The sequence below is a fragment of the Rhinoderma darwinii genome, chromosome 3 (assembly GCF_050947455.1).
Source record: "Rhinoderma darwinii isolate aRhiDar2 chromosome 3, aRhiDar2.hap1, whole genome shotgun sequence".
NCBI classification, from domain to species: Eukaryota; Metazoa; Chordata; class Amphibia; order Anura; family Rhinodermatidae; genus Rhinoderma; species Rhinoderma darwinii.
Genome location: NC_134689.1, coordinates 165,281,899 through 165,308,397, shown reverse-complemented (window position 1 = coordinate 165,308,397; position 26,499 = coordinate 165,281,899).

The window sequence follows — 26,499 nt, the reverse complement described above, 5'->3', positions numbered from 1 at the left end:
CTCTTCTAAAATGTTGATCTGTGATTGGTTTATTTTATATCATAGTCGAAAACGTCAAAACACGCTGGAACACGTGCAGAGACCAATTCAAGCGTGAGATAAATGACAAGGGGAAGAGCGGAGACGGACGTCTGAAAAAAAAGCCATACATGTACACCAAACAACTTTCGTTTCTTCTTGATGTAATGCAGGTTGGCCCGTAAGTATTGCTTATATACTTTGACCATTGTAGTCTGCCCATGTAGCCAGTTGTGTAAGTACCGCTGTAGCAGCCGTAGCGACTGCTACGGGGACCGCGGCATGAGGGGACTCCACCATGTCCGGAGGCTCCGCTAGCAGCCGCTATGACGGCTACAGCGGGACGCAACTGAACACTACGGCTGAGCAGGGTGGTATCTCCCCGCTCTGACATTAAACAACAGACATGTATCCCCTAACCACTGAATCGGGGATACATGTGTGATCGCTGGCATTGACAGGGAGAACGGGGGCCAGAAAGTACCCTGAACTTCTCCATCCCAAACCTCGTACTTTCGCCAGCTCCGTCAAAATGAATGGAGCCAAAGTCGTGCTTGTGCGCATACATAACCAGCGCTCCTTTCAATTTTTGGGAGATGTGCAGACGACAGAACTTAAGGGGACTTTCAGTCCCCCCTTCACCCTATCGCTGCCAGCGATAAGGCATGTATTTATAGGACACACTATAGGTGGCATTTGTCCGGGGGGCGGGGAGGGGGGCCTGTATGGCGTTAGCGGCATACATCCCCCTCACTAGATAACGCCGTACAGTCCCCCTATAGATAACGCCATATAGTACCCCGGTAGATAATGCCATACAGTGTACAGTGTGGGGCTGTATGGCGTTATCTACAGGGGTGGGGGCAGCAAAAAAGGCACTATCTACAAGGGGGGGGGTTACACCCAGTGGAGGGATGCCCCCAGTCAAAAGTTTGCTATGCGGCCCTGTCTTTCCTAGTTAGGGCTCTGCATGTAGTGATGCATACATAGTGTATTTGCCCAGCTGTAGACATGACGTTAAATTACTACAAAAATTCCCTAACATTATGTTTTCATTTTCAAACAGAACCAAGGATAATCTGGAGGAAGAAGAAGACTCTGATGAGACTCAAATTGAAGAGCCTGACGTAGCTTTGGGGACTGCTAGGTCCACTTCCACTCCTGTGACAGCGGAACCAACAACAGTGGATAATCCAGTCTGTGCCGCGGAGGAAGAAATTATCCCCCGAGGTAAACGTCGACGTTCTGCCAAAGGTCCAACACGTACAGAGCCAAGGCAGGAAGTCGACTTGCGTGTATTAGAGCACTTAGAGAAAAGAGCTACTGAAACTGAAGAGGGCACCTTCTGTCGCGCTCTCTCTAATATTCTTAAAAGAGTGCCAATTTCCAGACAGATAAGGTGCCAAACAGCACTAATGGAAGTCGTGGAAATATTTGCGACACATCCTGACCCACGTGCAATGCATCAGGCCATCGAGTTTCATAGACGGGGGTGTGATGCAAGCACCTTCAACTGTGTCCCTCCAGCACCTGCAGCAACCGCGCAAGGCATCCAGCATCCGTCATATGTTGACTCAATGCCGCTATTCAGTGTCGATCGTTCAGTTTATGGCATGCCAGGACCTTCTCAGCAACAGTATGGGCACATGCAGCAGGGGGAGTCAGTTCCACGACCACATCATGAACCTGCACCTTCGCAATCCTTCTACAATTTATAATTTACTTATATAACATAGTTTTGTTTATGTTTGTTGACACTATTTTATGCAAGAAATAAAATACGTTTATAGTTAATTATGTGTTTGTCTTTATTATTATTGCAAAACATAATGAGGTATTGGTCTGCATTTCTGCCAAATGCAAATAATCGCTTTTTTTTTTTTTTTAAATTAATAAAGAATTAAAAAAAAAAAAACAGAAATACATTAGCTCGCAACCCGCGTCAAGGGTCCTCATTCTCTTGCGAGTCCCTACTCTACTACTGCAACTTTAACTACTAACATTTGTAACATAAACCGGAAATACAACAGTCCCTCTCAAATTTTAATTTGGCAGACAAAGCACATCCCTTTGCCAAGGAACTGCTCCCTCAGGTGATACAAAATAGTCTGTATACACATTACGGACTGCCAGTCCAGACACTCCAGGTCTTCTATGTGGTGTGTAGTCCAAAGGGATGTAATTAGGAGAGAAATGGTTCAGCTCTGCGTCCACTGCCGACTCATGAATCCTCAGAAAATTGTGGAGGACAACACAGGCTTGGATAACCTTTGTCACATTTTCAGGATTCATCTGAATGGAGCTCTGGAACACACGCCACTTGCAGCTTAGAATTCCGAAGGCGCACTCCACATACCGTCTTGCACGTGTAAGGCGGTAGTTAAAAATGCGCCTCTGTTCATCTAAGCCACGCCTAGGGAATGGACGCATCAGGTGAGGGGACAGTCCGAAACCTTCATCACCCACAATGACAAAGGGTGCTGGTGGTCCTGTAGATCCTGGAAGCTGTCTAGGTTCCGGAAGGTCGAGCTGGTTAGATGCTAGCCGTTCACCCATTCTGGAAGCCCTGAAGATGCCAGCATCCGCAGAGCTTCCATAGGCCCCAATATCGACAATTATAAACCGATAGTCACTGTCAGCCAAGGCCAACAGCACCACCGAGAAAAACTGCTTATAATTAAAATACTGAGACCCTGAGTGAGCAGGCTTTTTTACGCGGATGTGCTTACCATCCAGCGCACCAACACAGTTGGGAAACTGTGCTGATTGGAAGAAGCCATCGGCAATCCGAATCCAGTCCTCTGGCTTGGGCTTTGGCATAACTGCTGCTCGAAGTCGCTGCCAGATGACTTCGCAGGTAAGCCTGACAATCTTAGAAATAGTGGAGCACCCCAGCAGAAAATGGAAATGTAGCGAGGCAAAGGAGTTGCCGGTAGCAAGAAATCTGTAAAAAAAAAAAAACATATATATCAAAATATGCACAGACAGGAAAAATATCTGCAACACGGTGGCAAGGCGGCAATATGAACAGGGGACAAGTATACTAATATTGTTTGCAGGGTAGAGACATGTCGTAGAAGGGGATTTAGGTTTTCTTACCTCAGAGTGACGATCAGGCGTTCCTCTGGAGAAATGCAACGTCTCATGGTGGTGTCCTGGAAGATCAGTCCAGGACGAAGGTCCGCCAGCAGACAGTCAAAAGTTTGCACGGACATACGGCAGTAGCTGAGGAACTTGTCCGGGTGCTGCCGCAGGTCTGAGTACAGCATGTTAAAATGCCCCTTCCTAAGCCGTTGTGAGATAATGGGGTGAACCCAATATCTCCTCCTCCTCCTCGGTTCTTCGTCCAGCATTGGTGGTTGCTGTCCAAATCGCCTGGAGAGGAGCCAGTACAGGAGTACATCATCCACATCATCCGAAGACATGTTCGCAGTGAGTAAACTGACAAAAACCACAGCTATATCAGCAGCGCAATCTCACTGAACTCGCACAAAGCAAAGATCAGGGAAAATGCAGCAGGAAATGGCTCCAGAGCGATCATGTGACCTTCTTAGGGGGTTTGACCAAGCTTTTGGCATCCTGTTTAAAAGTCCTTTTTTTTTTTTTTTTTTTTTCATCCGCATTTTTGCGGATTACATACGGATGAACTGCGGACTACATACGGATGAACTGCGGATGACATTCCACGGAACACGGTCCTGGAATTTGCGGACCAGAAAAACACCACGGTCGTGTGCATGAGGCCTTAATCTTTTTATTTTTTTCAACCACCAAGCTGTATGATGTTTTTTTTTTTTTGTGGCACAACCTGTAGTCTGGTAGGATTTAATAGGAGTACAAATATATTAGACCTAGGGGCCCGATTGGGTGGCAAAAGGAGCCCTCTCCCTCTGTCTAATCACTTTGATGCATCTGAGGGATGAAATTGCCAGGATCACAGTTATCATCCCATCCCGGCCGTTACAACAGATTGTCAGCTGTAACATACAACTGGAACTAGCTGTGACGCGCCATACATTTATGGTGCTTGGCTTAACTATCTAGCGCTGTAAATGTACGGTGGCTTGCGCCAACGGTTTAAATAAAAGCTGTTTTACATAAAGAGCGTTTACCCTGGTAAATCTTAGTGCAGTATGAGATGATCATGTCAGTATTATGCTTCATATATGATGGTGACTTTAAAAAAAAAAAAAAAAAGGGAAATCTTTGCTTTTGGAGCTCAAATTTAGCAGGAATGGTTTGCGGAGGCCATGTCGCATTTGCAAAGCCCCTGAGAGGACAAAACAGTGTAAACCCCCCCACAAGTGACCCCATTTTATAAAAGATACCCCTTGAGGAAATGTTCTAGGGATATAGTGAGCATTTTAACCCCAAAGGTCTTTTGCAGAAATTATTGGTTGTAGGCCGTGAAAATGAAAATCTACATTCTTTCAAAGAAAATGTAGGTTTAGCTAATTTTTTCTCATTTCTAAAGGAGAAAAAAACACAACATCTGTAAAGCAATTTCTTCCGAGTAAAACAATATCCCACATGTGGTCATAAACCGCTGTTTGGACACACGACAGGGCTTAGAAGGGAAAGAGCGCCATTTGGCTTTTGGAGCTCAAATTTAGCAGGAATGGTATGCGGAGGCAATGTCACATTTGCAAAGCCCCTGAAGGACCAAAACAGAGAAAACACCCAAAAAGTGACTCCATTTAGGAAATTACACCCCTTGAGGAATTCATCTATGGGTGTAGTGAGCATTTTGACCCCACAGGTGTTTCATAGATTTTATTAGAATTTGGCAGTGAAAATAAAAACAGTCCTTTTTCTTCAATAAGACATAGCTTTAGTTAAAAATGTTTCATTTTCTCAACAAATAAAGTAAAAAAATAAAGCAACTTCTCTGGAGTACGGAAATACCCCATATGTGGTCATAAACTGCTGTTTGGGCACACGGCAGGGATCAGAAGAGAAGGAGCGCCATTTGGCTTTTGGAGTACATATTTTGCTGAATTGATTTCTTGGCACCATGTCACTTTTGCAAAGCCCCTAAGGTACCAGTACAGTGAAAACTCCCCAAAAGTGACTTCATTCACGAAACTACTCCCCTTGAAGAATTCATCTAGAGGTATAGTGAGCATTTTGACCCAACAGATGTTTCATAGATTTTATTAGAATTGGGCAGTGAAAATATAAAAAAATCCCTTTTCTTCAATAAGACGAAGCTTTAGCTCAATTTTTCATTTTCTCAACAAATAAAGGAGAAAAAGAACCACAACGTTTGTAAAGCTAATTCTCCCGAGTACAGCAATACCCCATATGTGGTCATAAACGACTGTTTGGGCACACAGTAGGGCTCAGAAGGGAAGGAGCGCTATTTGGCTTTTGGAGTACAGATTTTGCAGGATTGGTTTCTGGTCGCTATGTCGCATTTGCAAAGCCAGTGTGGGACCAAAACACCAGAAAAACCACCCAGAAGTGACCCAATTTTGCAAACTAGACCCCTCAAGGTATTCACCTAGGGGTGTTGTGTGCATGTTAAGCCTGCAGGTGTATTGCAGAAATTAGTGTGCACTCGGTGTTGCAGAGTGAAAATGGGATTTTTTTCCATAGATATGCCAATATGTGGTGCCCAGCTTGTGCCACCATAACAAGACAGCTCTCTAATTATTATACTGTGTTTCCTGCTTTTAGAAACACCCTACATGTGGCCCTTATATTTTGCCTGGACTATCCACAGGGCTCAGGAGTGAAAGAGCACCATGCGAAGTTGAGGCCTAATTTGGCAACTTACACAGTATTGGTTCACAATTGCAGAGGCTCTGATGTCAAATAATAAAAGAAACCCCTGAGAAGGGACCCCATTTTGAAAATTACACCCCTCAAGGCATTTATTAAAGGGTGTAGTGAGTGTTTTCATCCCACAGGTCTTTTCCATAAATAATTGCACTGTGGATGGTGCAAAGTAAAAATTTTCATTTTTTTCCCTAGATGTGACATTTCAGTGGAAAATATGTCATGCCCAGCTTGTGTCACTGGAGAAACACCCCCAAAAATTATTAAAAGGGTTCTCCTGGGTATGGCGATGCCATATATGTGGAAGTAAACTGCTTTTTGGGCATACTGTAGGGCTCAGAAGGGAGGGAGTGCCATTTAGCTTTTGGAGCGTGGATTTTGCTTGGTAGTAGTTTTATTTGAGTATCACTGGTATTTCAGTTTATAATGTGAGGCATATGTAACCTGGGCAGAGTACATCAGGGGCATAGTCAGGTTGTATAATAATTGGGTAAACAATAAAATAATCCCTAAATATTTGTTACGCTGTGAATTAATCCTTTATGCACAGGCCAGTGTCGCACTGATAAATGGTGTCCTTTCTTATCCCCTTTTGGTCCACACTCTGCACCTTTACAGTTTGGGGAATTTTGCTGGGAAGTGTTGTCCTGATTTAATATGGGCACCCTCGTTTGGGCCCTCCCCTTCCTGGTTCTCTAATTTTAGGGCCTTGATAAATCGCCACTTGAAACCTTGGGCCTGCACAAGTGCATATTTTTATTTCCTGACTTTTTGGAGCCTTAACTAATTGTATTTTTTTATAGACGTAGTAGTATGAGGGCTGTTTTTTTAGCGGGACGAGCTGTAGTTATTGTTGGTTCCATTTTAGGGTACATGCGACTTTTTGATCACTTTTTATCCTTTTTTTGTGAGGCATGGTGACCAAAAAACAGCAATTCTGGCATAGTTTATTTTTATACAGCGTTTACCATGCATTATAAATTACATGTTAACTTTATTCTGCAGGTTAGTACGATTCCGGTGATACCTAATTTATAGCACTTTTTTATGTTTTCCAACTTTTTGCACAATAAAATTACTTTTGTAAAAAGAATGTATTTTTTCTGTTGCCATGTTGTGAGAACCATAACTTTTAAATTTTTTTGTCGACGGAGCTGTATGAGGGCTTGTTTTTTGCGAGGCAAGCTACAGTTTTTATAGGCACCATTTTTGGACGTGTGACTTTTTGATCACCCTTTATTTTAATTTTTGGAAGACAAAGTGACCAAAAAAATAGCAATTCTGGCAGTATTTTTTAGTTTTTTTTTTCGGCGTTCAATGTGCGGGACAAATAACATAATATTTTTATAGTTCAGGTTGTTACGGACGCTGTAATACCAAATATGTATGGTTTTACTATTTTTTCCAATAATAAAGGACTTGATAAGATAATAAGGGCGATTGTGTTTTATTTTATTACTTGAAACTGTTATTTTATTTTTTACAACTTTTATTTTTTCTTCTTTTACACTTTTTTTTTAAATTTTTCTTTAGTCCCACTCGGGGACTTGAAGGTCCAACTGTTTGATTGATGTTCTAATACATTGCACTGCCTATGTAGTGCACTGTATTAGAACTCTCAGTTGTTCAATGACAGCAAGCTGATCAGGCTCCACCTCCGGTCTTAGGCCTCCTTTTTTAGGCCTCCTGTTGCCATAGTAGCAGTCGTCAGTCATGCCATCGCATGAAGGGCTGACGATTTGCTACAAACCACTAAGCTGCAGCGATCGCTATAGATCGCTGCATCTAAGGGGCTAATGCCAGGAATCACTAACATACAGCGGGCGCCCACTGATGATGACGCCAGCTCAGCTTCTGAGCCGGAAGCTGAGCTGGGGCCATCTTGCCGATGGTAGCGGAAGTCCGAGCGGGGCATAGGAGGCTTCCATTTCTGGCAGACCGGGAGGCCAGTATTAGGCCTCCGGTGGCCATTTCAGCCACCGGCAACACAGCGATCACGTTGCTGGGGTGTCGGTGGCTAAAAACCCCTCACATGCTGCGATCTCTAATGAACGCAGGATCTGAGGGGTTAATCGGACAGATCAGAGGTTAGCTCCGGTCCTGGCTGTTGCATCAGGGTTCCAGCTGTAACATACAGGAATTTTGAGGCAGATCTTGACTTGCCAGCTGAGCACTTGCCGCATATTTTGGCCGCAGCCATTGAGCGCCGCAGGCAAAAACCTCCGCGAGAAACGCTTTCTGTGACTCCTATTGAGGTCAATGGGAGGTCAGAGACTATGACACCTGAAAAAAGAATACACTTTTTTTCCCGCGAGAGTTTTTTTCCGCTCGCGGTGAGAAAAAACAACTCCGCCCCCATTGAAATCAATGGAAGGCGATTTCGGACGTTTTTTGGCACAATTTCCAACAGCGCCAAAAGACTGAGTGAACTCCCCCTAAGCATTACGGCACCGAAACGTAATCATATAATTGATAAAGTCACCACTTAGTAGTTATTAATCAAGTAATCATTTAAAGAACTACGGGCTTAATTCTGCAGCGCTCATCATCCCTATGTTTTCTTGCTACTTGTGATATTAGAATGTACCGTATTGACAGTGCGGTCAAATTGCGTTTTTTTGCCACGGTTTTCACAAAATCGCAGCACATGATGTGATTTGACCGCACTGTGTGAATTAAGCCTAATGTTTTTATACGTTTTGTACTACTTTTTTTAAGCAATCTTCGAATTTGTGATTTGAATGGTGTGGTTTGCTGCAAGTTTCATAATCGCGGCAAAACCGCGCCATTTTTGCCGCGTTTACGAAAATCGAAGCAAAAACATATGGTGAATTAAAAAACTCAACAAACCCTACAGGAGTTGGGGTCAGGAGAGACAAGTAAAGAAGAGACAATGGGGGATGGAGGGAGAGAGGGGGTTAAGGAAGCGCTCACCAGGACCTGAGAGGTGGACGTGCCTTCTCTTCTGCCAACTCTGCTACTGCTATACTGTGGTAGAAGGACCTGATCCGTGGGCGGAGCTTCTGTTCCTCAAAGGCCAGTCAGGTCACATGGGCATGACATCATTAAAGGTCCTTTAGCAAATAGCATCTGTCCAGCTTTAACCCGTTGGTGATTGCTAATACACCTTTTCACGTCGGTCACTAACGCGCTTTATTCTGATGCATAGGCCTTTTTACGGCACTGCATCAGGATAAATAAACAGAGCAGGGAGCTGTCAAGTCTCCCTGCCTTCAGCTGCCAGGCAGCTGAGGGTTGGAGGCGTCCGTGCTCGAACGTGTGAGATCGATATAAGTATCGATCTCACCCGTTTAACACTTCAGATGCGGTGCTAAATAGCGTGCACCGCATCTGAGTGGTTTTGGAGAGAGGGAGGGAGCTCCCTCTCATCCCACTGACACCCGGCGATAAGATCGCTGAGTGTCTTTGTCTCCGATGGCAGCCGGGGGCCTAATAAAGGGCCCCAGGTCTGCCTGTAGTGAATGCCTGCTAGGTCATGCCTTAGGCATGACCTAGCAGATGCCTGTCCGTTTTAAACGGACAGGCAGTTATACACTGCAATACAAAAGTATTGCAGTGTATTATAATAGCGATCGGAGAATCGCATATTAAAGTCCCCTAGTGGGACTAGTAAAAAAGTTTAAAAAAAAGTTTAAGAAAGTTAATAAAAAAAAATGTGAAAAAAAAAATGAAAAACCAACTTTTGCCCCAAAATGCTTTACTATTAAAAAAACAAAATAAAATAAAAAAGTTACGGATATTTGGTATCGCCACGTCCATAACGACTCCGACTATAAATCTATTACATTATTTAACCCGCACGGGGAACGCCGTAAAAAAATAAATAAAAAACTATGGAAAATTTGCTGTTTTCTGTAAATCCTGCCTTAAAAAAAGGTGATAAAAAGTGATCAAAAAGTCACACCTACTCCAAGCTGGTACCAATAAAAACTACAAGTCTTCCCGCAAAAAAAAGCCCTTATACAACTGCATCGGCGGAACAATAAAATAGTTATGGCTCTTCAAATATGGAGACACAAAAACAAATAATTTTGAAAAAAACACGTTTTTACTGTGTAAAAGCAGTAAAACATACAAAAACTATACAAATTTGGTAACGTTGCAATCGTAACATCCCGCTAAATAAAGTTATTGTGTTATTTATACCACATGGTAAACGACGTAGATGTAGGACGTGAAAAAGCGTGGCGAAATTCAACCCCAAAAAAAAGTTAATAAAAGTTAATCAATAAATTATATGTACCTCAAAATGGTGCTATTAAAAAATACAACTTGTCCCGCAAAAAACAAGACCTTATATAGCTAAGTCGATGCAAAAATAAAAAACGTATAGCTCTTGGAATGCGACAATGGAAAAACGTAAATAATGGCTTGGTCATTAAGGTTTAAAATAGGCTGGTCATTAAGGGGTTAAAGCTGCTTATACAGCGTTTTTACATTAGTAACCTTACAAAAATGTGGTGGGGGGACGCAGTTGCAATTGCGACCGCTGCGAACCCTATAGCTACACCACTGCTTCCATTTATTATAATGGCTTTAATGGTGCTCCGTGGTATGTTCAAAGTTTGAGAATATTTTTTTATAACCCAACCCAGATCTAAACTTTTGTGATATTCCAACTTTATTCCAAATATATTAAAAAGTCCATATATGAAGGGGTGGGTGCATCAGTTAGCAGACCTACGCGTTTCAGACAATTCAGAAAGGATTGTGTCACAGCGTAACACACATCTATGAATTATTTTATTGGTTTTTTTTACCCCATCATTATACCACCTGACTACGCCCCTGATGTACTCTGCCCAGTTTACATGTAACCCCACATTATAAACGGAAACACCAGTAAGACTCCAAACAAAACTACTACAAGCAAAATCCACGCTCCAAAAGCCAAATGGCGCTACCTCCCTTCTGAACCCTACAGTGTGCCCAAACAGCAGTTTACTTCCACATATATGGCATCGCCATACCCGGGAGAACCCTTTTAACAATTTTTGGGGTGTGTCTCCAGTGGCTCTAGCTGGGCAGAACATATTGGCATATCTATGGAAAAAAATCCCATTTTCACTCTGCAACATCGAGTGCACACCAATTTCTGCCAATCACCTGTGGGGTTAATATGCACACTACACCACTTTGTAAATTGCCAAATTAGCCTTTAATTTTACATGGTACTCTTTCACTCCTGAGCCTGGTCGAATGTCCAGGCAACAGATTAGGGCCACACGTAGGGTGTTTCTAAAACGGGGAAACAAAGCATAATAATAAGAGAGCGGTCTTGTTATGGTGGCACAAGCTGGGCACTAGATATTGGCATATCTATGGAAAAAAATCCCATTTTCACTCTGCAACATTGAGTGCACACCAATTTCTGCCAATCACCTGTGGGGTTATTATGCTCACTATACCCCTAGGTGAAAACCTTGAGGGGTTTAGTTTCCAAAATGGTGTCACTTCTGGGGGGGATCCTCTGTTTTGGTCCCACAGGGACTTTGCAAATGCGACATAGTGCCCAGAAACCAATCCAACAAAATCTGTACTCCAAAAGCCAAATGGCGCTCCTTCCTTTCTGAGCCCTACTCTGTGCCCAAACAGCAGTTTATGATCACATATGTGGCATTGCCGTACACAGAAGAAGTTGCTTTACAAGTGTTGTGGTGCTTTTTTTCATTTATTTGTTGAGAAAATTAAACATTTTCAGCTAAAACTACGTCTTATTGAAGAAAATTTGTATTTTTTATTTTCACTGCCCAATTCTAATAAAAGCTATGAAATATCTGTGGGGTCAAAATGCTCACTACACCCCTAGATGAATTCCTCAAGGGGTGTAGTTTCGTGACTCGAGTCACTTTTGGGGAGTTTCCACTGTACTGGTACCTTAGCAGCTTTGCAAAAGTGACATGGTGTCAAGAAACCAATCCAGCAAAATCTGTGCTCCAAAAGCCAAATGGCGCTCCTTCTCTTCTGATCCTTGCCGTGTGCCCAAACTGCAGTTTATGACCACAAATGGGGTATTTCCGTACTCCAGAGAAGTTGCTTTACAAATGTTGGGGTTCTTTTATTCCTTTATTTGTTGAGAAAATGAAACATTTTGAGCTAAAGCTACGTCTTATTGGAAAAAAAAGATTTTTTAAATCTTCACTGCCCAATTCTAATAAAATCTATGAAACCCCTGTGGGTTCAAAATGCTCACTACACCCCTAGATGGATTCTTCAAGGGGTGTAGTTTCCTAAATGGAGTCACTTTTTTGGTGTTTTCACTGTTTTGGTCCCTTAGGGGCTTTGCAAATGTGACATGGTCTCCGCAAACCATTCCTGCTAAATTTGAGCTCCAAAAGCCAAATGGCGCTCTTTCCCTTCTAAGCCCTGCCGTTTGTCCAAACAGCCTTTTATGACCACATGCGGGGTATTGTTTTACTCGGGAGAAATTGCTTTACAAAAGTAGTGGTGCATTTTCTTCTTTTATTCCTTGTGGAAATTAGAAAAAATTAGCTAAACCTACATTTTCTTTGAAAGAATGTAGATTTTTATTTTCATGGCCTACTTCCAATAATTTCTGCAAAAAACCTGCGGGGTCAAAATACTCACTATGCCCCTAGATAATTTCCTCAAGGGGTATAGTTTCTAAAATGGGTTCACTTTTTGGGGGATTTCCACTGTTTTGGAGCCGCAAGAGCCTTTCAGACCCGACATGGTGCCTAAAATATTTTCTAATAAAAAGGAGGGCCCAAAATCCTCTAGGTGTTCCTTTGTTTCTGAGGCCTGTGCTTCAGTCAATAAGTGCACTAGGGTCACATGTGGGGAATTTCTAAAAACTGCAGAATCTGGGAAATAGATATTGAGTTGCGTTTCTCTGGTAAAACTTTCTGTGTTACAAAAAAAATAGATGAAAAATGAATTTCTGCAAAAAAAAAAGAAATTTGAAAATTTCACATCTACTTTGCCTTAATTCCTGTGAAACATCTAAAGGGCTAAGAAATTTTCTAAATGCTGTTTTGAATACTTTGAGGGGCGAAGTTTTTAAAATGGGGTGACTTATTGAGGGTTTCTAATATATAAGGCCCTAAAATCCACTTCACAACTGAACTGGTCCCTGTAAAAATAGCCTTTTGACATTTTCTTGAAAATGTGAGAAATTGCTGCTAAAGTTCTAAGCCTTGTGATGTCATAGAAAAATAAAAGGATGTTCTAAAAACAATGCCAATCTAAAGTAGACATATGGGTGATGTTAATTAGCAACAATTTTGTGTGGTATTACTATCTGTCTAACAAGCAGATACATATAAATTTTTCGCAAAATTTTTTGTGTTTTTCACAATTAAATACTTAATGTATCGAGAAAATTTTGCCAGTAACATAAAGTACAATGTGTCACGAGAAAACAATCTCAGAATCGCTTGGATAGGTAAAAGCATTCCGAAGTTATTACCACATAAAGTGAAACATGTCAGATTTGAAAAAATTGGCTGTGTCCTGAAGGCCAAAACAGGCTGTGTCCTTAAGGGGTTAAAAGACTTTGCACTTTGTGAGTCCAACAGATAAACGGGGGACCACTATCATTTTGAGGATTGAGTTGGATCATAAAAAAAAGAATACATATGTATAATATAACCCCCATAGTAATGAGACATTGAATATTTTTATCAGATTCACTCTCATATAAAGGGCAGCAATCTGATATGATGAAAGGAATGTTCAATAATGCAGAAATGACCAAAGAATGAAAGCTCGATCGGACTTATAAGCCCTTACCCGAAAAGCGACAATACTGACATGTCAGGTTCCCCATATTGGTGGCACCAATATTTATTAAAGATATTGTATGTAATATATATATATAACACACAACAATATGGGAGACCACTATAGTTCTAAGGGTTAGGTTGAATCAAAAGGAGTACATGCACATAATGTGACCCCTAAGATGGCGGGGGCATGAAATCCCTTGGTAGATTCAATCTCATAAAGGGGAAACAATCTGGTAGGATATTCAATCATCTTAGTATTAACAAGAGCTCCATCGAACATACAAGCCCACATAGAAGGATGGCCTTTAACTCCTTTAGGACTGAGCCTGTTTGACTTTGTGGACGCAGCCAATTCTGTCAACTCTGACATGTGTCACTTTATGTGCTAATAACTTGGGAATGCTTTTACCTATCCAAGCGATTCTGAGATTGTTTTCTCGTGACATATTGTACTGTATGTTACTGGAAATATTTGATCAATACATTCAGTACTTGTGAAAATCACCAAACTTTAGAGAAAATTTGCACAAATTAGCATTTTTCTAAACTTAAATGTATTTGCTTGTAAGGCCGGATTTACACGAGCGTGTGCGTTTTGCATGCACAAAAAACGCAGCGTTTTGCGCGCGCAAAAGGTACTTAACAGATCCATGTGTCAGCCGCGTATGATGCTTGATTTTCGCGCAGCCTCCATCATTATGACACTCTGTTTGTATGTCTGTAAACAGAAAAGCACGTGGTGCTTTTCTGTTTTCATTCATACTTTTTACTGCTGTTGCGCGAATCATGCGCGTCACACAGAAGTGCTTCCGTGTGCTGCGCGTGATTTTCATGCATCCATTGACTTCAATGGGTGCGTGATGCGCGAACAACGCACAAATATAGGACATGTCGTGAGTTTTACGCAGCGGACTCACGCTGCGTGAAACTCACGGAGAGTCTGCACGGCCCCATAGACTAACATAGGTCCGTGCGAGACGCGTGAAAATCACGCGCGTTGCACGGACCTATTATACGTTCGTCTGAATAAGCCCTAAGACAGATAGTAATACACACAATAGTTACTAATTAACATTTCCCATATGTCTACTTTATGTTGGCATCGTTTTTTGAACATTATTTTATTTTTCTAGGACGTTACAAGACTTAGAACTTTAGCAGCAATTTCTCACATTTTCAAGAAAATTTGCAAAACCTATTTTTATAGGTACCAGTTCAGTTCTGAAGTTGCTTTGAGGGCCTTATATATTAGAAACCCACATAAGTCACCCAATTTTAAAAACTGCATCCCTCATAGTTTTCAATACAGCATTAAGGTTGGATTCACACGAGCACATTACGTCCGTAATGGACGGAACGTATTTCGGCCGCTAATCCCGGACGAACACATTGCAGGGAGCCAGACTCCTAGCATCATAGTTATGTACGATGCTAGGAGTCCCTGCCTCTCCGTGGAACTACTGTCTCATACTGAAAATATGATTACAGTACGGGACAGTTGTCCTGCAGCGAGGACGTAATGTGCTCGTGTGAACCCAGCCTTAGAACGTTTCCTACTCCTTTAGGTGTTTCACAGGAATTAAAGCAAAGTAGAGGGGAAATTTACAAATCTCTTTTTTTTGTCGGAAAATCCATTTTAATCAAATTTTTTTCTGTAACACAAAAGGTTTTACCAGAGAAACACAACTCAATATTTATTGCCCAGATTCTGAAGTTTTTAGAAATATCACACATGTAGCCCAGGTGTGGTAATGGATTGAAGCACCAGCCTCCGAAGCAAAGGAGCACCTACATGATTTTGGGGCCTCCATTTTATTAGAATATATTTTAGGCACCATGTCAGGTTTGAAGAGGTCTTGTGGTGCCAAAACAGCGGAAACACCCCCAAAACACACCATTTGGCCAACTCCACTCCTCAAGGAATTCATCAAGGGGTATAGTGAGCATTTTAACCCCACGTGGTTTTTTTTGCTGACTTTAGTGGAATTAATCCGTAAAAATGAAAATCTAAATTTTTTCCAATAAAACGTAGAAATAATCAATTTTTACAAGGAATAAAGAAGAAAAAGTGCCCCAAGATTTGTAAAGCAATTTCTCCTGATTACGGTAATACCCCATATGTGGTAATAAACGGCGCTTTGGACACACAGCAGGACTCAGAAAGGAAGGAGCGCTATTTGGCTTTTGGAGCTCAAGTTTACTCAATTGGTTTTCGGGTGTCATGTCACATTTGCAAAGCCCCTGAGGGACCAAAACAGTGGACCACCATGCAGAAGTGACCCCATTTGGGAAACTACAGCCCTAAAAAGAATTTGTCTAGGGGTATAGTGGGCATTTTGATCCCATAGGTTTTTTGCTGAATTTAGTGTAATTAGGCCGTCAAAACTTCTATTGTTTTTTATTCTTTTTTTTTCACCCTGCGCTATAAATGACATATTTAATTTATTCTGTGGGTCGCTGCGATTATGTCGATACCATATGTATATAGGTTTTTTATGTTTTACGGTGTTTGCACGATAAAATCACAGTTTTAAAAAAATTATTTTGTTTTTGTGTCGCCACAACTTTTTTATTTTTCTCTCAGGAAAGCTGTGTGAGGGCTTGTTTTTTTGCGGAACAAACTGTAGTTTTTATTGGTACATTTTTTGTGTACATACGACTTTTTGATCCCTATTTATGCAATTATTTGGGAGCTGAAGTGACTAAAAATAGCGATTTCGATATAGTTTTTTTATTATTATTTTTATGGCGGTCACCGTGTGGGATAAATTTAATTATATTCTCATAGTTCAGGACGTAACGTAACGGACCCGGCAATACCAATTATGCATAGTTTATTTATTTATTTTTTTCTAATAATAAAGGACTTTATAAGGGAAAAAGTGCAATTTTAAAATGTTATTTTTTTGACATTTTATTTTTGTACATTTTTTTAAACTTTTTGTAACTGTTTTTTTTTTAGTCCCACTAGGGACTTGACGATCCAGTTGTGGGATCGTTAATATAATACCCTGAAATACTTATGTATTGCAGGGTATTATACCGGTCAGTTTCACTGACAGGAGGCATATTAGGACCTGCCTCTGGCAGGACCTAATTGGCTTCCATAGATGGCAGACCGGAAGCCTAACAAAGCCATAGCAATCGCCCCCCACAACAATCGGCCCTCGCAATCGCGTAGCGGGGTGCCGATTTTGCTATAACAACTTAAATGCGGTGGTCACTATTGACTGCCCCATTTAAGGGGTTAATGTTTTCCCCCAGTACTAAGGCTGCTAGTAGCAGCCTGTACTGGGAGATGCCAGGCTGCGGGGACTGCCTGTGTGCTCTGTTAGGAGCACACGTAGATTAACGGGCTGCAGGCACAAGGACAAGTGCTGCAGCACGTTAATCTACGTGGGATGGTCGGGATGGTCGGGAAGGGGTTAAAAGAGGTTTACAAGCTGTCTGGTCAGACACAATATTTGTCTGAGTGGCCCATTGGTATTCTATATTCCATGATGTAAACTACTTGAGCAGGCGAACAAATCGTGTGGTCAGAGAAAGAAAGCCAAAAGGTACAAAGAACTACTCTAGGGGACATATTTGAAACCTTTAGTAATGAAACTTAAGTTCCTTCCTTAAATTTAAGCCCGTAGGGACCCTGGTTTTGAGATGGTAGATCCAGAAAGCCTCCCTATCCAGGAATATATGTTTGTGGTTACTTCCTCGTGCCCTACTTTTAACTCTTTCTATGGCATATGTGGTAAATGACCTCACAGATCTACTATGGCACATAACAAAGTGTCTGGCTGCATTTGAGATGTTCAGAATGGCAGGATTCCTGATATAACCTAAATGTTCCAGGACTTCCGGTCTTAAATTTCCTGGTTGTGCATCCGACTTACATATGGCGACATTCTGTGCACTCAATAATATAAACAACGTATTTTCTGATCATATTTCCTTGATCGGGAAGTTTTTATCCTTACTTGAGTCACAGAAATGTTTGCTAAGTTGAACACATGTGCATACTGTCATGCCCATGGCCGCGGGCCATCAGGCTCACTCACCTCCTGACGCTCTTAATTTTGAAATTAGTCAAAATTAGCCCATGAGCCCCTGGACTATAAGAGGGGCCCAGCCCCTTCCTACCTTACCTGAGCCTTGTTGTCGTTACCCTAGTCTGTCTAAGCAAATGGTCTCCTAAGTGTTTTCCAGTTCCCACTGTTTCCCCGTTCCTGCAACCTGTAACCTGTATCCCGTGCTATCCTGGTCAAGTACTGTGTTGAGCTGAAGTCGAGCTGTGCTGTATACCACGCTTGTCCTGCTACACAACGCCTGGTGCCTTTTCTGCTGCCTACTCCCAGCCGAGCCTGTCTTGCTACTGTCTGAGCTACCACAGGTACACTATGCGAACTATAGACTGTGACCTGTTTCCTGTTGGCCAGCTGCCATACCGTCAACGCGATATAGTCCAGTGGGTCCACGTACCCAATGTGACAGTAGGCTCAGGCCATGGACCCCGCTGGTCAATCCAAGACCATGATTTCATCACAAGAGATGAGGGCGGATATGCTAGACCTTTGGTCTCAACAGAACCAACTCCTCCAGACCTTGGACATTATTGCACGTTGGCTGGAGGTGCAAGCTGCCGATCCCCCTACTACACCTCATGGCAGTACTGATCCTCTGACTACACCACCTGGCAATGCTGATCCCCGATTTTGTTTGCCACTTCCTGACCGCTATGATGTAGACGCAAGGACCTGCCATGGATTTTTGAACCAGTGCCAGATCCATTTAGCGTGTATACAAGGGCATTTTTGTCTGATGGCGCAAGTGTCGCTTTCATCTTCTCTCTCCTCACTGGCAGGGTCCTTGCATGTGCGAACCCTATCTGGGAGAAACAAGGACCAGAGACCCGGGACTTCCAGGGGTTCCTACGGACATTTCACATGGTGTTTGAGGAACCTGGATGAGTCTCGTCTGCAGCCGCCTCCTTGCTGAACCTACGCAGGGAGACACCTTTGTGGGCGAGTAAACCATCCACTTCCGCAACCTGGCGGGATAACTGTTGCGGAATAATGAGGCCCTGGTGGCTACATTCTGGCAGGGACTGTCTCGTAAGATTAAGGACGAGCTTGCCCCCCGGGATCTACCGTCTACAATGGATGACCTCATCCTATTGGCCGCCCGGATTCTTATAAGGATCCGAGAAGGGTTCCAAGAAGCTCGTCCGGAGGGAGGATCCCTAGACTGGTTCTTACTTTGCAGCAACCCTTGCTCTCCTCAGATGCTGATCCTCCTAAGGAGTCTGTGAGGACGGACCAGTTTAAGGTGTCTACCCATGAGAGACAACACAGACGCACCTCAGGACTCTGTCTATATTGCGGCCTCAGAGGCCATCTTGTGTGTCTGTGTCCCCAAAAGCCCCAGAGCCTAGGGTTGGTGGGAGAGACAACCTTGGGTAAAGAGGGACATTCGTCTAAATTATCCATTCCCGTGACCATAGTGTCCGGCGAGAAAACGCATCGGGTCTCTGCGCATCTGGACTCTAGATCTGCTGATAATTTCATTCATGGAGACCTGGTGGATCTTCTCAAATTACCCACTACCCCTCTGGAGAGGCCATTGATGGTTGCATCTGTGAATGGACTACAACTGCCAGACCCAATTATAGCTGTGACAAAACCGTTGAGGCTCCAGGTGGGAGCCCTCCACTCCGAGCTCCCCTCGTTCTTTGTCTGGGCTAAAGCCATCAATCCTGTGCTGCTGGGCCTGCCCTGGCTCCAACTACATGCTCCGGTCCTGGACTGGAATTCTGGAGAGGTTCTCCAGTGGGGTCCCGATTGTCACAACCGTTGTCTGGTACAGATTCGTTCGGCTCAGCCTCCTCTGCCTCGGTCCTTGGCAGGATTGCCCGGTCATTATTCTGAATTTCGGATGTCTTCAGCAAGAAAGAGGCGGAGACGCTGCCACCACGCCGGGCGTATGACTCTCCTATAGACCTAGTTACTGGTGTGTCCCTTCCCTGTGGTAGGGTATATCCTCTCTCCTTGCCAGAGACTCTGTCCATGTCTGCCTATGTTAAAGAGAACTTGGAGAGGCGCTTCATACGGAAGTCTTCCTCCCTGACAGGAGCCAGGTTTTTATTCGTCAGGAAAAAGGATGGTTCTCTGCGTCCTTGCATCAACTACTGGGGTCTCAACCAGATCACGGTAAAAAATAGGAATCCGTTGCCATTGATCTCTGAACTGTTTGATTGCATACGTGGTGCCAAGAGTTTTTCAAAGCTAGATCTGCGTGGGCCTTACAACCTAATCCGAATTCGCCTGGGTGATGAATGGAAGACTGCATTTAACACCTGTGATGGACACTATGAATATCTAGTAATGCCCTTCGGCCTGTGTAATGCTCCCGCAGTCTTCCAGGAGTTCGTTAATGACATCTTTCATGATCTCCTCTATGTTTGTGTTGTAGTCTATCTTGATGACATCTTGATTTTTTCTCCAGATCCAATGACTCATCGGAGACATGTCCGTCAAGTTATGCTGCAGTTAAGGGAGAATCGCCTGTACGCCAAGTTGGAGAAAGGCGTGTTTGAGAAAGATGCTCTACCCTTCCAGGGCTACATCAGCTCGAATCAAGGCCTCAAGATGGACCCGGAAAAGATAAAGTCCATCCTGGAATGGCCACACCCTCAAGGCTTGAGGACCATATAGCGTTTCCTGGGATTCGCCAATTTCTACAGACGGTTCAAACCGAACTTCTCCTCACAAACATCTACTATCTCTACCCTCACCAAGAAAGGCATGAACGCCAAGGTGTGGACTCCAGAGGCAGAGGCCGCATTTAATAGCCTGAAGAGTGCCTTCACGTCAGCCTCTATCCTCCATCATCCAGATGTTTCTCGACAGTTCTCGTTGGAGGTGGACACCTCCTCTGACGGTGCTGGTGCACTCCTGTTCCAGAGAGGTTTCAAGGGCAAGTCAATGGTATGTGGCTATTATTCTAAGCTCGTCTCTTCCGCAGAACACAACTACTCAATTGGGGATCGGGAGTTACTGGCCATCAAAGTAGCTCTGGAGGAGTGGAGACATCTATTAGAGGGCACAGTTCATCCCATCTTGATATCTATGGACCACAAGAACTTCAATTTTCTCCAGACGGCCCAACGACTGAATCCTCGTCAAGCCAGGTGGTCGTTGTTCTTTGCCCGGTTCCAGTTTGAGCTCCACTAACGTCCGGCTGACAAGAATGTAAGGGCCGATGCCTTGTCCAGGTCATTGGAGACAGAGGACACTATGGAGTCTCCACAGAGTATCATTAACCGTCCTGCATCATCCCTGTCAACCCTCTGCAAGACATTCCCCCGGGGAGGACTTTTTTACGTCTGATAGAAGAAGAATCCTTCGCTGGGGACACAGTACCAAATTGGCAGGTCACACAGGTGTCCGTAAGACCCGAGACCTGATTGCTCGTCAGTTCTGGTGGCCCACACTGCCCAAAGACATCACAGACTTTGTCTCCTCCTGCACAGTGTGCGCAGCAAATAAAGTTGCCCACTCCAAACCAGCGGGCCTGCTCCAGCTGCTGCCGGTGGCCGATGCCCCCTGGCAACTTTTTGCTATGGACTATGTCACGGACCTGCCTCCCTCTGCTAGTTGCAGTACGTTCTGGGTGGTGGTGGAACGATTCTCCGATGGCTCATTTCGTTCCACTGCCCGGCCCACCGTCCGCTTCCCGACTGGCCAATCCCTTCGTCCAACACATCTTCCGTCTGCACAGCTTGCCTCTACATATTGTGTCAGATCGGGGGGTTCAATTCAGCTCAAAGTTCTGGAGAGCCCTCTTCGTACTCCTTGGTGTGAAGTTAAACTTTTCCTCTGCCTACCATCCCCAGTCATATGGTCAAGTCGAGAGAATAAACCAGATTATGGAGAACTATCTATGACACTTTATCTCCAGGCAGCATGATGACTGGGTGCAGCTGCTTCCTTGGGCTGAGTTCTCCTACAACAACCACACCAGTGAGTCCACCGCTAAGAGTCCATTCTTCATTGTCTATGGCCAACACCCTCGAATACCTCTTCCTGGTTCCACTACGTCCCAGGTTCCTGCAGCTGACTCTGCATTCAGGGACTTTCTACAGATCTGGCAGCAGACTCGATCTTCTATTCTGCTGGCGGTCGACTGGATGAAGAGAAAGGTAGACACAAGAAAACGCGAGCCTCCCCAGTTCCTTCCAGACACTAAGGTCTGGCTGTCCTCTAGGAATATCTGGCTGAGGGTGCCATCGTACAAGTTTGCTCCCAGGTTCCTTGGACCCTTCGAGATTTTGCAACAAATGAACCCTGTTTCCTACAAGCTTCGGCTGCCTCCTACCCTCAAGATCCCCAACTCCTTCCATGTCTCCCTGCTGAAGCCGGTGATCTTGAACCGCTACTCCAAGACTTCCACTTCTGCAGTGGCTCCCAGCGGTTCATCAGAGACTTTTGAGGTTAAGGAAATCCTGGACACCAAGAGAGTGGATGGAAGAACCTTTTATTTGGTGGATTGGAGGGGCTTTTGGAGCCAGAAGAGAACCTTATTGCCCCTACCCTCCCTAAGAAGTTTCTCTCTCGTTCTGGACCCAAGAGGAGGGGGCGTAAGAGGGGGGATACTGTCATGCACATGGCCGCAGGCCATCAGGCTCACTCACAACCTGACGCCCACAGCCATTGAACTGTGAGCGCTGGTCCCCATCTCCTCTTCAGGAGACGCCAGCGCTCACTTCAGCTTCTCAGGTGCGCGCTGGCCCTTTAAGAGCGGCAATTAAATTAATAAAAATTAGCCCATGAGCCCCTGGAATATAAGAGGGGCCCAGCCCCTTCCTACCTTGCCTGATCCTGGTTGTCGTTACCCTAGTCTGTCAAAGCAAATGGTCTCCTAAGTGTTTTCCAGTTCCCAGTGTTTCCCGTTCCTGCTACCTGTAACCTGTATCCCGTGCTATCCTGGTCAAGTACCGTGTTGAGCTGAAGTCGAGCTGTGCTGTATACCACGCCTGTCCTGCTACACCACGCCTGGTGCCTGTCCCCTGCCTACTCCCAGCCGAGCCTGTCTTGCTACTGTCTGAGCTACCACAGGAACACTATACGAACTATAGACTGTGACCTGTGTCCTGTTGGCCAGCTGCCATACCATCAAGGCAGTGCAGTCCAGTCGGTCGACGTACCCAATGTGACACATACCTTGCATGGGTTAGAGCCGCACCCAAAAAAAACCTTGTGTTGTAACAAGGAGTTGTTGGTTTTGTGGGATGAAAACAGGGATGGAGACAGAAAATTGCCAAAAGTTGGAGCTCTCCTTGAGGCAACCCTGCACCCCTTTTATTAATATATCATCAAGTCCTTCATTTTCCAGAAGGATTGGGATATACAGTGAAGGAAATAAGTATTTGATCCCTTGCTGATTTTGTAAGTTTGCCCACTGTCAAAGACATGAACAGTCTAAAATTTTTAGGCTAGGTTAATTTTACCAGTGAGAGATAGATTATATATAAAAAATAAAAAAACTGAAAATCACATTGTCAAAATTATATATATTTATTTGCATTGTACACAGAGAAATAAGTATTTGATCCCTTTGGCAAACAAGACTTAATGCTTGGTGGCAAAACCCTTATTGGCAAGCACAGCAGTCAGACGGTTTTTGTAGTTGATGATGAGGTTTGCACACATGTTAGATGGAATTTTGGCCAACTCCTCTTTGCAGATCATCTGTAAATCATTACGATTTTGAGACTGTCGCTTGGCAACTCGGATCTTCAGCTCCCTCCCTAAGTTTTCGATGGGATTAAGGTCTGGAGACTGGCTAGGCCACTCCATGACCTTAATGTGCTTCTTTTTGAGCCACTCCTTTGTTGCCTTGGCTGTATGTTTCGGGTCATTGTCGTGCTGGAAGACCCAGCCACGAGCCATTTTTAATTTCCTGGTGGAGGGAAGGAGGTTGTCACTCAGGATTTGACGGTACATGGCTCCATCCATTCTCCCATTGATGCGGTGAAGTAGTCCTGTGCCCTTAGCAGAGAAACACCCCCAAAACATAATGTTTACACCTCCATGCTTGACAGTGGGGACGGTGTTTTTTGGGTCATAGGCAGCATTTCTCTTCCTCCAAACACGGCGAGTTGAGTTAATGCCAAAGAGCTCAATTTTAGTCTCATCTGACCACAGCACATTCTCCCAATCACTCTCAGAATCATCCAGATGTTCATTTGCAAACTTCAGATGGGCCTGTACATGTGCCTTCTTGAGCAGGGGGACCTTTCGGGCACTGCAGGATTTTAGTCCATTACGGCGTAATGTGTTACCAATGGTTTTCTTGGTGACTGTGGTCCCAGCTGCCTTGAGATCATTAACAAGTTCCCCCCTGTAGTTTTTGGCTGAGCTCTCACCTTCCTCAGGATCAAGGATACCCCACGAGGTGAGATTTTTCATGGAGCCCCAGATCGATGTCGATTGACAGTCATTTTGTATGTCTTCCATTTTCTTACTATTGCAACAACAGTTGTCTCCTTCTCACCCAGCGTCTTACTTATGGTTTTGTAGCCCATTCCAGCCTTGTGCAGGTCTATGATCTTGTCCCTGATATCCTTAGAAAGCTCTTTGGTCTTTCCCATGTTGTAGAGGTTAGAGTCAGACAGATTAATTGAGTCTGTGGACAGGAGTCTTTTATACAGGTGACCATTTAAGACAGCTGTCTTTAATGCCAGGACCAAGTTGATTTGGAGCGTGTAACTGGTCTGGAGGAGGCTGAACTCTCAATGGTTGGTAGGGGATCAAATACTTATTTCTCTGTGCACAATGCAAATAAATATATATAATTTTGACTATGTGATTTTCTTTTTTTTTTATATATATATAATCTATCTCTCACTGGTAAAATTAACCTAGCCTAAAAATTCTAGACTGTTCATGTCTTTGACAGTGGGCAAAGTTCCAAAATCAGCAAGGGATGAAATACTTATTTCCTTCACTGTATCTGTAAATAATGTCCCTGATCTGAGAAAATTGGTTGCTGTATTACAACACAGGAGTGGGCTTAACAGGACCGGATACAACCTGTGGATTTTTATTAAACAACTGATCTCGTGTTTTAGATTTGACTATTGATCTTGCCCTGTCGAGTGTCCAGTTTCCATAACCCCTTTTGCTTAACCTCTAGCAAATCAGTGATTGTTCCCCTGAAAAACTTCAATTTATTTTGGCCCTGATCATTTCCCCTACTGGGATAGATGTGATAGTATGCCTGGTATGATTGCTGTCAGCATGTAAAGGTGTGTTTACCGTCACCTTTTTTCCGTAATTTTTTGGAAACAATGTTCTCCCATGTTTTGGAGGACAATTCTAGATCCAAAAAAGAAATTTTATTACTCTGGGCCAAGTAAGTAAATTTCAAATTGTACTCATTAATGTTTATATACTCGATCAACATCAGTATGGCAGACACATCGTCCTCCCAGATGAGGAGGAGATCGTCGATGTATCTGCCATACCAATGAATAAAAGAAAAGCATTGTCAGGGGAATAAATGACCAATTCCTCCCACCAGGCCATGATGAGGTTTGCCAATGAGGGTGAAAATGTCACCCCCATTGACACCACACTCAGCTGCAAATAAAATTGGACATCAAATTGGAAAAAATTATGTGTCATCAGGAAGTGTAAGACTTCCCTGATGAAAAGCTCTAGGTCATGACTATAAGTGCTGTATTTGAGCATGTGATGGTGTAGAGCCCTGAGAGCAACTTCACGTGGTATACAGGTGTAAAGTGACACCACAACGCAGCTCAACCACGTAAAGTTTTCTTGCCACGCTTTGTTATAAAATGTACAGAGGAATTCTCATGTGTCCTGTATATAGCCTGGTATTCTGTGCACGAGAGGCTGCAGCAATGAATCAAGCAACTCCGACAGCCTCTCGGTCAGTGACCCTATACCAGACACTATAGGTCGCATTGGGGGAGGATTCAATGTCCCATTAGTATGGGGGTTATATTATACATATGTATTCTCTTTTTTATTGATCCAACACAATCCGAAAAATGATAGTGGTCCGCCGTTTATCTGTTGGACTCTATATACACAATATGCAACGTTTTTTAATGAACACTAGTGCCGCTAATATGGGGGACCTTGACACATTAGCATTGCTAAATTTGGGTTTGGAGCTCATGTCCTCTTATTTTTTCTGGACTATTGAACATCTTACATACCATACAAGATTGTTGCCCCCACATGAGATTGAATCTTTAAAAAGATCTTATGTCCCATTATTAATGAGGTTATAGTATGTATATGTATAATCTTTGGTGTTTTTTTTCCGATTCAATCTAACCCTTAGAATGATAGTGGACCCATTTTCTTGTGCACATTATATTTATATATATATCTACAATATTCAAACAGAGAAAGCAGCAGCACTCAATCTCAGTAAGAGAAAGCTTACATATGTGAACGGGTGCCAGCAAGCAGTCCAGATCCTAGGACTGTATCAATATTCAGGTGAAAAAAATCTTGCAGCACTCCAACAGGATGAATGAAAAAAACTGTGATTTATTGAAGCCAACATACAGAGGTGTGACGTTTCAGCGCAACATTAGGACTTTTTTCAAGCATAATGGTGTGTACAACAGTCATGGTTTATATAGTGTGCATCAAATACAAGCAATCAAGCTCATTACAATAGTATCAAAAATACAAACAGCATTTAGTTACGTGTAAAACAAAAGTTACGGTATCAAAAAATAAAACATTGATACAGAAAGTGACAAGTGACATATTAAAAACATCTAAAAACGTCTATATATTAGAACAACTTAATATAGACCTAATTACAATTTAATCAAATATTCAACAAGATGTGTATCAAGTTACGGCTCTCAGACCACTGACCAATCAAAAGACTG